This window comes from Artemia sp. Qi Xiang Cuo, chromosome 8, assembly GCF_049724085.1.
Source record: "Artemia sp. Qi Xiang Cuo chromosome 8, ASM4972408v1, whole genome shotgun sequence".
NCBI lineage: Eukaryota > Metazoa > Arthropoda > Branchiopoda > Anostraca > Artemiidae > Artemia > Artemia sp. Qi Xiang Cuo.
The window spans coordinates 25978862-25994992 of record NC_142801.1 but is presented as its reverse complement, the minus strand read 5'-3'; the positions used below and the strand labels follow the sequence as shown (position 1 = coordinate 25994992).

The 16131-nt window shown below is 37.3% G+C and overlaps 1 protein-coding gene across 1 annotated transcript in view; it reads left to right on the top strand.

Moving 5' to 3' along the window:
- LOC148949278 (uncharacterized) overlaps positions 1-16131 on the top strand; it is a 328547-nt gene that overhangs the window by 149644 nt on the left and 162772 nt on the right. The gene's annotated exons all lie outside the window — the stretch shown is intronic.

Below are 16131 nucleotides of genomic sequence, written 5' to 3'. Positions count from 1 at the left end.
TTGAAAAATCAAGAAGATGTAACTTTGATATGTTGAACCGTAAGCAAACACCACTGAACTTGTACAAATCTAGATCTTCTACTATTGATATGCAAAATGGGCTGTTAAAAATCAAGAAAATTTAAATGCGAGAATTTAGATCATAACCAAATACTACTTTATTGTACCGAATATTGCTTTACAATGAAAGAAATTCACTTGTGCATTGAAAAATAATGTACAATCACAAGGGTAAAGGTACACACTACGCCCAAAAAACTGAAATAGTACAACTCTTGCTTTTCAACGAAAGAAATTCAAAATGAGCTTTGAAAAATCAAGAAAATGTAACTGTGACAAGGTAAACCACAACCAAACACTAGTGAAATATACCAACTATTGCATTTCAATAAAAGAAATTCAAAATGAACTTTGAAAAATAAAGAAAATGTAGCTGTGACAAGTTAAACCGCCACCAAACACTAGTGAAATATTCCAACTCTTTCATTTCAACGAAAGAAATTCAAAATGAACTTTGAAAAATTAATGGAATGTAACTGTGACATGGTAAACCGCAACCAAACACTAGTGAAATATTCCAACTCTTGCATTTCAATGAAAGAAATTCAAAATGAACTTTGAAAAAATCAGACCTTTGGAGGGGGGAGGGGCCGGGGGAGGGGGTCGTTCTGTGTCTCAATGCACAAAAAAAGTAAAAAAAATGGGGAGGGAATGGGATGGGGGGGAGGGGAGGAGGAGAAGGAGGGAGGAGGTGGGAGGAGGTGGGAGGAGGAGGAGGAGGGGGAGGAGGAGGAGGAGGTTGGAGGAGGGAGGAGGAGGGAGGAGGACAGACCACGGAAAATAACCCCACTGAAAATATCCCTGAGAAAAGTCATGTAAAAATAACCCCTCCCCACCACCTAAAGATATCGCATCCTTTTGAATCTGAGAATTACGGCTCACTGATGCGTTCAAAGGCCGGCCTAGTTTGTATATTTATCACACCCCCAGAAAAACATCACACTGCAAAGAACCCCCCAGGACAATCTCCCGTATAAAAAAGAAATTTGTAAATATCCCCTCCCCCCACCCCCGAAAGATATCGCATCCTTTTGAATCTGAGAATTATGGCTCACTGAACCGTTCAAAGGCCGGCATAGTTTGTATATTTATCACACCCCCAAAAAAACAGACCACGGAAAATAAACCCCACGGAAAATATCCCTGAGAAAAAAGACATGGGATAATATCCCCTCCCCCCACCACCGAAAGATATCGCATCCTTTTGAATCTGAGAATTATGGCTCACTGAACCGTTCAAAGGCCGGCCTAGTTTATATATTTATCACACCCCCCAGAAAAACAGACCACGGAAAATAACCCCACGGAAAATATCCCTGAGAAAAGACATGGAAAAATATCCCCTCCCCCCACACCGAAAGATATGGTAAAAATGCTATTCAATTTACGCATAATAAAGCAATGTATCTTTTTCTTAAAGAGAAACCTTTGGTTAAGCCGCTATCCAAATTCTTGTATATTTATCAAAGCCGGATGTACTTTAAAGGGGTGTCAGTAATTATCAGATAATTAAATCGTTGCGAGAAATCTGTAAGTCAAGCCATAGCGGATAGTATATTAAGGGAATGACAGAAAGTTGACAGTTGCTTTTAGATAAGATACGGAATTTATCAAAAACAGAATTGTGGTCGTAAACAGAGGGGGAAGGAAGGAGGGGGTTTACTGAACTAAAAAAGTGCTTTTTTTACAGTTTTTTTCGAGTATAAACAGCATATCGGGGCGTTTGTATAGGGGGGGGGGTGACCCGAAGCGGGGAGAGGGTGACCACGGAAAAAAATTTTGAAAATAAAACAGAACTTACATGGTAAATTATAGTTGCCAAGGCTTCAACTTCATCAAAAGTAACCATTCTAGTTGATTGAACTGTGTTTAGGAACTTTCTAATAATTTAATCACAGTGCAGACATGTTATATACGAAATCTCAAGAGTGAATTGTTATGTAACGGGAAAATCATATGTAAGCACGTCTCTGATTGGCTGAGAAGGAGGATGTATCCGACTCGATGATTGGCTGAGAAGGAAACACGTGATCTAACTGTTTCCTGTTCCAGGACACCATGACATTCACCCCTAGCATGCACTTGTCCAAAACAACAATAATAAATAACTCCCTCATGAATACAGATTAAAGAAGCATTACTGTTTCTTAAGTCTCCACTTCGCGAATCAGTAAGCCCCCCATTTATTATGTATATCAGTTTCTCAGGCCAGGCTCACCTAACAACAAAGACGCCCTGTTTGTGTAATAATGCCCAATTCGTGAATCAATAATTTCACATAACGAGTATGTAAATCAAGTTCTCAGGCCAGGATAGCCAACCAACAATTAATCCAGGTCTGTTTCTTAATGCCCCCCTCGTGAATCAATAATTTCACCTAGCGATTATGTAAATCAAGTTCTCAGGCCAGGCTAGCCGAGAAAAACATCAAATAAATCGACCTTGAAAAAAGAGGTCATTGAGCGATTACGTAATCTTTCCCCCTAGGGACTCTATGACCATATTGTTTCATAAGTCCCCATGCTAGTGAATCAATTATTCCCCCATCGATTATGTAAATCGTCCCTCATGTCATTCGCACGTGGCCAAACAACAACAGATCGATTGACCTTGACACACCCACATTAGACTCTATCGATAATCCTTGAATAAATAATTCACCCCTCGATTATGTAAATCGTCCCTCATGTAAGTCGCACGTGGCCAAACAACAACAGATCGATTGACCTTGACACACCCACATTAGACTCGATCGATAATCCGTGAATCAATTATGTCACCCCTCCATTATGAAAATCACCCCTCATCTCAGTCGCTCGTGGCCAAACAACAACAGATCGATTGACCTTGACACACACACACATTAGACTCGATCGATAATCCTTGAATAAATTATGTCCCGTCAGCATTAAACTAAATTGTAGATGGCAGCAGGGGTGCGTGACACGATCAATAGGGGCATCTCTACTTGCAAGGCCTGACCTTGCATAATAAGGTGAACATGGGGTTACCTAATTGTGTAAGCTGATCACAACCGTTTACCCACAAAATTTCAATAGGATTTTTGTATGCCACAAAATGCAATAGGATAGTAGTGGATATTAACCCTAATTTACTATGCAAGTTCAGGTGAACATGGGGTTACCTACGGTTACCTAATTGCGTAAGCTGATCAGAATCGTTTACCCACAAAATGCAATAGCATTTAGCGTGGGAGCATATTTTTTTCTGGTAAGGTTTTGCTTTTACAGGTATTTTTTAGACTAATTTTCAACTTGGTCAAAAATTTCAGGGGGGGGGTTCAAACCGAGTAACCCCCTTGATACGGCCTTGTGAATTTTTGCTCGTTTTTTTATGCACACAAATGAATTTTACAGAAAAATGAAACTAAAGAAGTCAACATGATTGTTTAGGGCATTGCAATAAGTTTTACCTTTCATATCCCCTAAATTTTCAAATTTATGAGCAACTTTGTCACGTAAATAAAGAGTTTGAGGGGGAGAGGGCTACCATTTCGACTAACCGTCACAAGCGCTATACGTCATAACATTTAACCGTCAGGACACCGACAAACAATTTATAAGTTTATATAGTAGAAATGAGTATATTATTGTTTAGAAACAAATTTCGGCTATATGTTTGCACATCAGGGGGGGGGGGGTGAAGCATAGTATATATTAAATACGTTAACTAACCTAATCTAGGTACCTTTTTCCTCCTAAACCCCAAAAACTAAAATTTTAAAATTTTAGATGTTATGACGGTTAGTGGTTCTGACGGATTTTTTTTGTCGATGTTATGACAGATTTTGTCGATGTCCTGACGTTAGTACTCCTGACGGTTAGATGTTATGACGCCTTCCCTCTGAGGGGCATGTAATTCTCACTATCTTTAAGAGTTTGCAAATAAAAAATCGAAGTATTTTCATATAACTGGAAATGAATATGTGCCATTTTACTCGTTTGGTATTTTTTTTTGTCCAAAGCGCGTTGTTTTATTTTTGACTTAATAAGAGGGGGAGGGGGTATGCAAGAGGGCAGATTGTGAACCCCCGGCTCAAAATTCTCAACTGTGAAGACTATTACAATAGGTCTCTCGTTATGCTTCTCAGCCTTACCGCTCCAAAAATGATACTGAAAAATGGCATTTGGCAATATGGCAATTTATGACGGAGTTTTTTTTTTTATAATTTGCATTCCCCGGTAATCTGCTCCTTTCGAGCAAAAAAAGCAGATTTTGTGAAACAACGTGATAGAAAGCACCACTTCGCTGCTGTTTATAAAAATGGGGCTCAAAACTTTCTATTTGGACAATTTAGACTTGCTAGCCTAGACTTCCTATTCTCTGGCATTTTGGCACTCTTTGGGTACAAATTGTTTTGTGGCGCAAAATGGCAGAATGCGCCACTTTGCGGTGGTTTGTTCAGATCCTATCAGGAAACAAGCAAGTTTAAACTTAAATTAAAAAGGAATTTCGACTAGAAATCTGTTAGTGTTAAGTAAAGTTTTGAGACCAAGGACTTATTGACGGAGTTGTATATGATGTGTCAAATAAATATAACACAACATACCTGAGGAAACTGTCGATTGTTCGCATAAGTCCAAAACGTATTCATGATCAACAGCAAATATACAGCTTCAAAGGCGAAAAGTAACTGAAGCAAACGAATTTTGTCGAGGTCCATATGTCCATACCTGCGCATGGCCCTACGCTTCCATCGTCGAACTTAAAAAAACATAATTACATTTAATTGCAATCCATGTCTGTACTTGAACGAATGCATTAGATATAACTTACAAAGTGCCTAAGGTTTATCTTTTCTCGGGCTAATTTATTTAGAAAAATGTTTAAAGAAATGTGGTAAGAGAGAGTTAATTTAGAGCAGAACGCAAATCGAACATTCTTTATAAGAAATTCTAGAAATAATTTAAAAAGTTTTTACCACAAAACTAGTATCTCAAAGAAAATTGATGAAAGATAGGGAATATAATTCTCGGAATTATAATAGACAAATTTTTAACTTTTGTGGAATTTTTAGTTTAGATTTTTTGTATGTTTTCAAACAAATTCTAAAACTATATATTTTCATGTGTATTATATATATATTACTACCTAATAAATGAATCATCAAAAAATATTTATTTGTCTTACAATTATATTTATATGGGGTTGCCAGGAAACTTGCAATCAAAATGAGATCATGAAAAAAAGTTTAGGAAGCTCTGAATTATACCATCCGTATGTGCGATATAGCACTAAAAACTACACCAAGGTTGTCACTTCTTAAGTTAAAAAAGCTTGGAAGCATAAAACAGAATCATTGCAATAATCATGGTCCAAAACCCTTAACCAGAGGCATGCAAGAACACCTCTGGTATGATCCTTCTCCAATCCTCCTTAACAAGCTATGAGTAGTAACCATCTATTGAATTTGCTGACCCCTCCGTACCAAACGGGTTTTTCTGGCAGGTATTCTATTCTACAGGGCATTACACTTTTTCAAAAGAGATTTACGCAGTTTCTAGTTCAAGGTATATACATGTCTTTTTTAGTGATAAACCTGTATTATATAAACCAGCGCGTCTTGTTTTTGCTGTTAATATATTCAATTATTTTTTTTATATATTCAGGTTTCAAAGTAGGTTCTTCATCGGTTGGAATAGTTCATTCAACTTATCACTACTGGTGTTTTTTGTGAACATTTACATAGAAATGGAAATTTCTAAGCAGCTTCTGGTGAGTAAAATTTTCTCATTATTATAATAAAAAAGAAATTGTCTCGTCATTAAGTTAAGGAAGAAATTCCTTCCTTACACTGTTTGGCTACCTCTTTGAAATATTAAACGATCCATGTATTTCAATTTTAGTAACTATTCAAAAAAGAGAGGCATGTTCACTTTGATTTTGGTTCATTGTATATGAAAAATTTAAATAGAATGGCAGAAACAACCACTTTGCAACTGGTTAATCTTTTTGACTACTTAAGACAGGCACTAGAACTAAGGGTACTTATGCACTTAGAAGCCTATTTCTTAGGAGCTGAAACCTCTACATAGTTCTCTTATAGGCTGAAATTTATGGTGCAATTTTTATCAAGATCAGTGGCCTTTTTAGGGATGTTTTTGAAAATCAGGAAAAATTTTTAAAAAGTGCTTAGCTTTCGATCGGTAATTTGGGATTAAAATAAAATGTTGATTCTTTTAATGTATTAATTGTTACAAAAGCTTCCTTTTTAGAGTTTCGGTTACTATTAGCCCGATTTGCTCCTTACTTGTAGTTCGTTACCACTTACTGTTGGAAAATGTATTTCAGTGATATTTTAGATCATAGTAGCCTAATGGCGCTTTTGGTCTTTAGAAGAAGAACTAAAACAATTTAGAATCTATGCTGCTTACCTTAGTTTAAGAGCTGAAAATCCATCTAAAAAAAATCTAAATTTGTAACAATGAGTATTTTATTTTGATAATAAAGGAAAATATAAATATTTATTTGATTGAATAAAAAAAAATTCCAGCTCCCCCTACTTTCCCCTATTTAACACCAGTTTTTTAATGCAAAAATAGGCACATATTGCACCCTGTTTAAATCAGAATAATCTGTGGATTCTTAATCTTCTCCCCCCCTTGTTAATATTTTGAATAAGTAAGAATTGAGCTAGCTAAGTATAGGGTGAGATATAGGCTAGAGGGCGAACCCTTTATATACTTAATAATTTTTTAGTTTAGGCTATGTCCAGGAGTCTTTTTCTTCCTTTTTCTGTAATTGTAAGTATTTCGTCACTTATAAGTTTTAAAAGCTTTGCATATAAAAAAATATATAATTATCAACTTTTTGTGTTTTGATACTATGGAATTGAAAGCCTAATGCCCTCCATTAATATTCGGAATAAGTAAGAATTGAGCTAGCTAAGTATAGGGTGAGATATAGGCTAGAGGGCGAACCCTTTATAAACTTAATAATTTTTTAGTTTAGGCTATGTCTAGGAGTCTTTTTCTTCCTTTTTCTGTGATTTTAAGTGTTTCGTAATTTAGGTATATAAGTTTTAAAAGCTTTGCATATAAAAAATATATAATTGTCAACTTTTTGTGTTTTGATACTATGGAATTGAGAGTCCAATGCCCTCCGTTAATATTCTGAATAAGTAAGAATTGAGCTAGCTAATTAAATTTTGTCATTTTTTTTATTTCAAATTTTGGGGGTTTAGTACCATGATATTCGTATGTACGCGAAGCTTTTATAAAAATATATGACTGGGAAGAGGGCAATGGACCAATTCTAACACAGTTTTTCTTTACTTGGCATCTGTTAAAAATAAAATTTTGGCGTTAAATATGTCATTCCTGCATCTTTTAAAAGAGATTTACGGAATTTGAGAGAGACTTTGTTCCTCGATTCCGTATGGTTAGAGGGGGTTGTTTGTGCAGATAATATTTTTATTCTGTAAAAAAGGGAATTGTTTTGATACTAATTTTTTCTCTTCTTTTTAAGGCAAATTATGAAGAATTTGCTGCCCCTTCAGCTGTAAAGAGAGCTATGGGTACCGCAAATAGCGAAGAATGTACCCCTCCTCCATCAAAGAAAGTGCGAGATGACGAGACTACCCGGTCAGTGTCAGTCCCAATGCAGTCCGGTCAAAAACCGAAAAGACAGTGGGCCACAAGGGTGGAAAACTCCGCTATACAAGCTAGCGACATCGATACTGCATCAATGCAAGTTGCAAGGCCAACAGTAATCAGATTTGCTAGTTCGTCGGACCAGCCAGGAGTCTCTATGCAACCTAGCAAGAAATTCGAATCAGCTTCATCTGATCAAGATGGAGGGAACACTCCTCTTCATGCCATGCCAGGGACTTCTGATGTACAAGTGCAGCCAGAACTTGTAAATGTATATATTTTTTTTTCCTTATTTTTCAAAAATAAGACAAATTTTCTCAATCGCATAACTTAAATTTGTTTCTAAACTATTTCATTTTCTTTCAATAACCAAATTAGCAGTATATAAAGGAATGCTTATAACACTGAAATAGCTTATCATGCATTTCTAAAAAAAAACTTACCTTGTAACTTCTAACCAAGACGTATTCTAATGCAATACTTCCAATATTCCTTTAAACAAACTAACTATATGAAAACAAACAATTCACTATTTCACAATTGACAAATCATTCTTAAACTGCTATATATTTTGCACTAAGCCCTTGTCCATATCCGGCTAATCAAATTATCGGCTTATCAAATTATCCCATTGCTACAGCTGAATTTTAATCCAATCGAAAAGGTATTATTTGAATAAGTAGGGTTTCTTGTAACAGGATATCTATTTACAATAAAAAGGTCTTTTTTTAATAATCTCCTAGTATGTCTTCACAATTAGGCCAAGAAACATTATTTTGGGCGAACTCATTTCAAGCAATTGTTTTCGTTGAAAGATTCTTTCAAGAAAGAATTTGAGGCTGTTCTATTTGAACAGTGTTGTGAAGTCCGATATCTCAAATCGAAAGAGCATCGATCCTCCTACCTCGAAGGAAGTTCCCGGTTCCTAAGGTACTCCCCAGGGGGGAGGGAGCTCTAAAAAGGACCATCCAACATTTTAATTGCACTTTAATTGTTGATATGGTTGGAGAAAAAAAAAGTTCTTTGCTCTTAATATCAGTTATTTAGTCTAGGTCAACTACATCTTGAGCTTCATAAAAATCCGTTGGCAAAAGACAGAGGAAAATTCGGATTATTGAGAAAGTAACACCACCAACCGCCGACATATGGGATTCGTGTCCATTAACCGAAGCTGAGGAGCAGGTGTTTATACAGCATACCGCGTCGGTTGAACGATGGTCGAATTTCATTGAGAGTTATAATGAGGATGTACAGTAACTCGAATGGGAGTAATATTTTGCGTTTTCATTTTAAAAACTTCTTGTAATAAAACCATTAGTTTTTTTTTATCATTCCCATGTTCTAATATGCCCTATAAGAATAAGACTAAATTTTCCTGACTAAAAAAATATATATTTCTTAAAATGTTCAGTTGTCATTATGAAAGACATATGGCAATGTAACTTTTTTTTCTTCTTTTAATTGCTCAGATGGTGGGACAATGACTACGAGAAATTAACAGAGTTTATTAACTATATAAAAAAAATAATGATTATTTTACATAAAAAAATAAAACTTTGCTTTATCGATAGATTGAAAATATAGCCCCATCACCGACACCATTGAGTGATGAAGCAAGTGTATTTACAGAAACAATTCTGTCACCAACATCAAAGTTCAAGGATGAACCTAAACTAATTCTAGAGAATTGTGATTGGCATAGGGGGTTCCTTAATGATTTTATTAGGGACCTAGCCAGCTTAGAGGACTTAACTTGCGATATTGACATGCTTGAGGACCCGGGGTGGGCAGATAGTTTTATGCGTGAACATTTAGGTGATGTTACTTGTGCATCTGAACCGGGTCCTCACAACGAAATTCCATCACAGGACAATACAGGCTGGCTCGATCAATTGTCCCCAAACACCTTGGAACAAGTACTAGGAGACCTCATGCCACATCCCTCCAATGTGATTGAACAGACTGGGAGTGGTGGTGGTGTTATTGACAATTCCCTGTCACCCTCCTCCACCATTTCACTCATTGATATAGGTAGTACTAGTAATACAACCGGAGCTGTTTTTTCCGGGGACACTTTTAGCAATAGCTTAACCATTAGTGAACTTAGTCCTGAACAAACAGGGACAGGACATGAAAATAGTGTTATGTCCCCTGACTTACGTGAATTTTATTTGTTATAATCTGCTATGGATCATTTGCAAACATACAGGGTAGATTTTTGCTCCCCCGAGGAAAACGCTGGCATTATTTTAAATGACCCCGTGAAAGTTCTCCATAGCTATATCGACCGAATTCGAGCAAAAATTGAGATTCAGATTCAGAAATGGGGTGGTCAAGAGGGGGTATTAAAGCGTCGGTGAATCAAAAAGTTTACTTACAAAAGGGAACATCCGGGGATATTTTTATTTTCATTTTTAGACAGGCAACCAGACTTTTTACCCAGGTCTTAACGATTTCGAAGACAACTTTTTCAACTGGGTAAATAAACTAATTTCAACTTTGGACACGTTTCATGAGAGGGGTAGTGGGTCCACAATTTTATACATTGAACGCATGGATCTGAATCTCAGTAGATTTAAAAAAAACTTTATTTTAAGGGGAGCGGGTAAAAGAATAAAATGCCACCCAGATTTGTCGGCTACGGGAGGGGTTCATGGTTCCAGATTTTACATTGGGCTGCAATGCTTTAACTATATATTTATAGCAGCAGGCCAAAAGACATTAAAAGATGATTTAACAATGAAAAATTTTGACAAAGTTGCTCAAAACGGTGTAAAAATTGTCCATAATTTAAATTTAGACTGTTTAGTAGTATAGTATCCAGTGTCATTTAAATAAATACCAATTTGCGATAAAGCAAAGGAAAATCTGGGGGGGGGGGTGGTTGTTCTCCAGTAAGACACTGAATTTGTAGATGGGGGGAAAAAACCGAATAAAAAGGAGTTTTGTATTCAGTGAGGACACCGTCAGTGGAAAATGTTAAAAATTTTGTATGGATTATTTACGAACCTCCTAAAGATGTAAATTCTTATGGTCATTTTTTCCCGTCACAGAGATAAGTCGACTCCCCTGTCGAGGCAAGAACAAAGGAGAACGCTTTTATTGTCCCATGTGCTTCTCCCCATTTAGATCCGAGCGAACGTTCTCAGACCACACGGGGCATTACAAACTTCACGGAAATCAGAGAATTGAAAGGCCGATAGAAGGCAAAGACATTTTACAATTTTAAAATTTCCAAAATTCCCTTCTACAAGCTGATAAAGTGTCTTTGGATTGTGAAACAAGACTGGTTGACGTATCAGACTCATCAAGGCCAAATATAGTCAAGCAACACGCACTAGTTGCGTGTTCCTATGCGCATGCCCGTCGCGACTGCAACAATAAAATGCAATTTGAAGAGTTTTTTTTTATTCTGGATGAGGAGGGCACTATGGAAAAACTATTGGTTTGCTTAGTAAAAACGGCAAAAACGGCAATTTCAAGGTTACACCATATAAACTATCCAGTGAAATTGTCAGATAAAGAGCAACTGGCACTGAAAAAGGGAACAATTTGCTGGGTATGTAGGGGTGCCCTTGCTCCAAAAGACGCGGTGCAGGACCATAATCACCTTATTGACCCCAATTCAACGGGTAAAAGAACCTTTCGTGGGTGGGCTCACAATTCGTGTAATTTAAAAATTAAACAGCAGCTTTTTCTACCGGTTTTTATACATAATGCTAACTACAATCTGAAGTATGTTCTACCTGCATTGGCTCATCTTCAAAGAAATAGAACAATAAATGATACATGGGTTATAGACGTCTATACGTACAAAATCATACCTAAATCATCGGAAAAGTTGCTTGCTTTGGAATTTATGTGGAAATTTGTTGAAGCCGGCGTTGATTACACGAATAAAATTCGCTTTTTAGAGTCCAACTGTCGTTTCTTCAGCTAGGTGAGTAAAGAAACACATGCGAATAAGCTCAATAACATTTCCACCGAATCCTCCCTTATAACTCAACATTTCCTCAGTTACTCGTACGATTTTCTGACGTCCACGGACCCCTCCCCCGCGGATCTGTACGGTGACTCTTTGACAGTCGCTGAGAAATCAAATCTACCAAGTTTATTATTTTGCGATATCTTTTATGTTCCTCTGAGCACCCTCGATGTCGACAGATTCTCTAAAAAAGTTTTTGCCGTTGGAGTATGAAAAAATGGCTATGATTATTAGAAGCTGTTCTTGATAAGTGACGAGTCAAATCTGTGATACTTTATATGTAGAAATACGGATAAAATCTATTAGGAGTCTAATCTGGTTTTGGGTTATTATTTTTCATCACATCAGCTAGAGCAGGACCTTTTCATAAAAATCAGTGGGGAAAAAATCGAGCTACTTACTTGTCTTGCCATGCCTTTGTACATCGAGCTGACAATGAGGGGGGGGTTTGTTTTTCACTGGGGACGGATCTTGGAAACTGATCCAACAGGAGAGAAGACGGGGACAAAATCGGATGCAGTTTTCCTCGATATGAATTCTCTCTACCCCTCGGCCATGTCTCATTATGCACTACCTTGCGGCGACTATAAATGGCTCAATGACCCTCAAGCTCCCTATTTCCCCAACATTGACAGTGTTGAGGAGAATGGGCCGGTTGGATGGTTTTTTTAAATTGATGGAGAGATACCAGTCGAGCTTCACGATTCAGTAAAGGATTTTGTTTTCCCGTGCATCAATAGACCTGTTACTAGGGACTCTTTGAGCCCTCGCAATAGGCGTTTAGTCGAGGTGGACGGATTGTATTGGACACCTTCAAAACAAAAACTTATTGCTGACTCTCTGCCGAAAAAAAGCATAGTTGTACATTATATGACTTTAAAATGGATGTGTAACACTGGTTTCAACGTCACAAAGGTTCACCGAGCACTCGAGTTTAGTCAAAAACCCTATTTGAAAACGTTTTTTGACACTTTTGTCAGCAAACGTTCTGAAGCACAGATGAAAGCCGAAAAAGAATTTTATAAACTCATTTTGAATTCGGCTCTTTGCAAAAATTGTGAGAGTGTTCGCAATAGGATTTGTTGTGACGTCGTGACCAACCCCAAAAACAGTTCTCGAATGAGTGCAAATAACAACTTTACGTTCTTCGCAATCCTTGGTCCATATTTGGCACTTTTGAATAGGAAAAAAGGACACATTGTCCTGAATAAAAAAAATTGCTCCTGGAAGTGCTCGACCGTAGATCTCTAAAAAGCTCATGTTGGAGTCCTACTACAATGTGGCTAGGGTACAGTGGCCGGAAAAGGGGCAAGTAGAGGTCTACTTCGGTGACACGGATTCTCTACTGTTAAAAGTAAAAACCCCAAATCTAATTGATGATTTGGCACATGGTTAAAGTATCAGTTCACGAATGGACTACACTAACGGGAGTGGTCTTAATCCAGAACTAGTGAAACGTGGGGCGCCAAATCAGCTTTTATTTTTAAAATCTGAAACAGCAATCGACTTGATTTGTCGTGGTATGTTCGCTGGTACGAAGGTGTGCTTTATACAGACACACGATAAGGGAATCAAGAAACGTTGCAAAGGAGTACCCATGCGCTATGTGGATAAGAATTTCGACATGAACATTTACAGGAATTGTATTACTGAAAATACAATTCCACGAGCCAAATTGTTGGCAATTCGTTCCCACAACTACGGGAACTTTACTGTAAATGTAGAAAAAATAGCCATGAGTACCATTTCCGACAAGATCTATGTTTGTCAAGATGGTGTGACTACCCTCCCCCTTGGTCACTATTTAACTTCAGACCGGGCCGAATGTATTGCCCATAGGGAAAGTCTCGGTTTAAATAAAGTCCTGTAAATTATTTCCTAAAAAACCTTTGGGGGGGGGCCTCGCGGCGGCGGGGGGGGGGGGGGCCGGCTGCCGCCAGCGCGGGGGGCGCACCGTCACCAAAGTTATCTTTTTTTTTACTTAGAGCAGATTTTTTTTCAAGTGCTCTCTCTCTAATTTAATGTTGTATCTTTTTTTCTGTAAATAAACAAAAAAAGTGTTTTTTCTCTCTGTGTGTACCCATGTAAATGTTGTATTTATTATAAATAAATTTTAAAAAGTGTATTTTTTTTAAATGTATTGTTACTTTTTTTTATGCGCATATAGTAAAAGAAAAAAATATGATTCTTTATTCGTTTTCTTCTTCATGAAGAACAGAGTAGTAGTAGGGAAATTATTTAGTCATTAGACAATTAGGGTCTACAGTTAGTTGTCCAGGTGAACTGTTGAAAGGAACATGTATCAATTTAAAACACCATTCAGATCGTTTCTGTGTGGGCCCTCAATGTCGGGCAAAACAACACTCTTAACTAAAATAATTAAAAATTGTGATAAAATGTTTGCGGAAAAGCCGAAAAAAATCTACTATTGCTATAGTATTTGGCAGGAGTCATACGATAAAATAAAAGCAATTGCTGCCATGGGATTGGCACAGATAACAGTTCATACAGGGACTTGATGATTTCAACATTATTGAACCAAACTCTTGATTGATCATTGACGATCTGGCTAAATCTATTGAACAATGGTCCCAGCATATGCTGCAATTGTTCACTGTTCGCTCTCATCATGAACATATTTCCGTTACTCTGGTTCTACACAATCTCTTTCATCAGAGCAAATGTATGCGAACACTTGCTTTGAACTGTACCTATTATATAATTATTTGTAAAAAAACTACGTTTTCTAAAGAGTTAAAGAGGCTGAGTTACAAGGTCGAACCTTAAAACGTACAGGGATTAGGAGGCACAGTCGGGGGGCTGCCGCCCCCCAAACCCCCCACTTTCGCAGCCTTTAACTAAAAAAAAAAATTTTTAAACTGAAAGTAAGGAGCGACATTAAATCTTAAAACGAACAGAAATTATTCCGTATATGAAAGAGGCTGTGCCCTCCTCAACGCCTCGCTCTTTACGCTAAAGTTTTTATTGTTTAAAAAAAGAGTTGTGAGAAAGTCAAACTTTAGCGTAAAGAGCGAGGCGTTGAGGAGGGCACAGCCTCTTTCATATACGGAATAATTTCTGTTCGTTTTAAGATTTAATGTCGCTCCTTACTTTCAGTTTAAAAAACTTTTTTTTTATTTAAAGGCTGCGAAAGTGGGGGTTTGGGGGCGGCAGCCCCCCAACTGTGCCTCCTAATCCCTGTACGTTTTAAGGTTCGACCTTGTAACTCAGCCTCTTTAACTCTTTAGAAAACGTAGTTTTTTTCAAATAATTTCTGCACGTTTTTGTGCAGTTTATTACTTATTATTGCTTGACTAACTGTTAGATGATTGTGTATTATTCTTTTCTTTCTCGACAGGGTGTTTTAAGGGTCGACCTTGTAACTCAGCCTTTTTAACTCTTTAGAAAACATAATTTTTTTCAAATAATTTAAAAAAGAAACTGAGTTTTTTTTTAATTTAAATTCAGTATATAAAAAATTTGATCTAACGGTGAATCGAACTCGGGTTTTCCGCCTGACAGAGAGGAGTCTCACCGCTACACTAAAGAGACATAATTGAAATTGTTTTTTAGTAAATTGATGAATCTTTTTGACGCAAGCAAAACTTGATATTTGGTTTTTGGAAAACAGGGAAGGAGATTATTAGATTGAGCTGAAATTTCGAGGATAATTTCCCAGGCCCCAGGAAAGCTTATCCTCTAAATTTCAGCCCGATCAGACAACGTTAAAGGGGGGTTGTGGTGGAAAAAATTAACATGGGCTAATATAGGAAAACAAGGTTTTTCGTAAATGTAAATTCGGGGGATAATTTTTTCGGTCTGAAAATATCAAAAGGCCCTAACAGGTCGAATTCTGCTTCAAATGAGTCCTCATTCAACCGGATCCGTTGCCAACTGTGGCCTGTAGGCGTGGCTAAGAAAAAAAAAGAAATGATGAATTTTAAGTGGCGATATTTGGTTTTTTGAAAACAGGGAAGAACTGATCGGATTGAGTTGAAATTTCGAGGATAGGCTCCCGGGCCCTAGAAAAGCTTAACCTCTATATTTCAGTCCCATTATACAACGTTAGCGGGAAGCTGTGGTTTGAGGGTCCAAACTTCCGGCCCAGTTTATCCCATGAAGATAAAGTCGGAGGAGGATGAAATTTTGCAAGTTTCTTAGTTTGAGCTTGGGCTACAAAATGCGATCACTGCCGTCTCTCTGCGACCTCTAGGACCTGAAATCACTTAACATTGTGGTGGGTCGCCTCTTTATAGAGGCACAAGTGTGCCTCCTTCATCTACAAATTTTTTCGTTATTCCATCTCGCTAATAACCCTACGAACGCGACACTATTAATGAGCTCCTAAATGCATAATATCGTCTTAAAAAAAAGCCACTAGTAACCCCCCCGGCAACATCCTGGAGGATTATAATCAGAATCCCTCCGATGATCTGTGTTCTGTCACAGTAATTTTCTACAATGAAATTACAG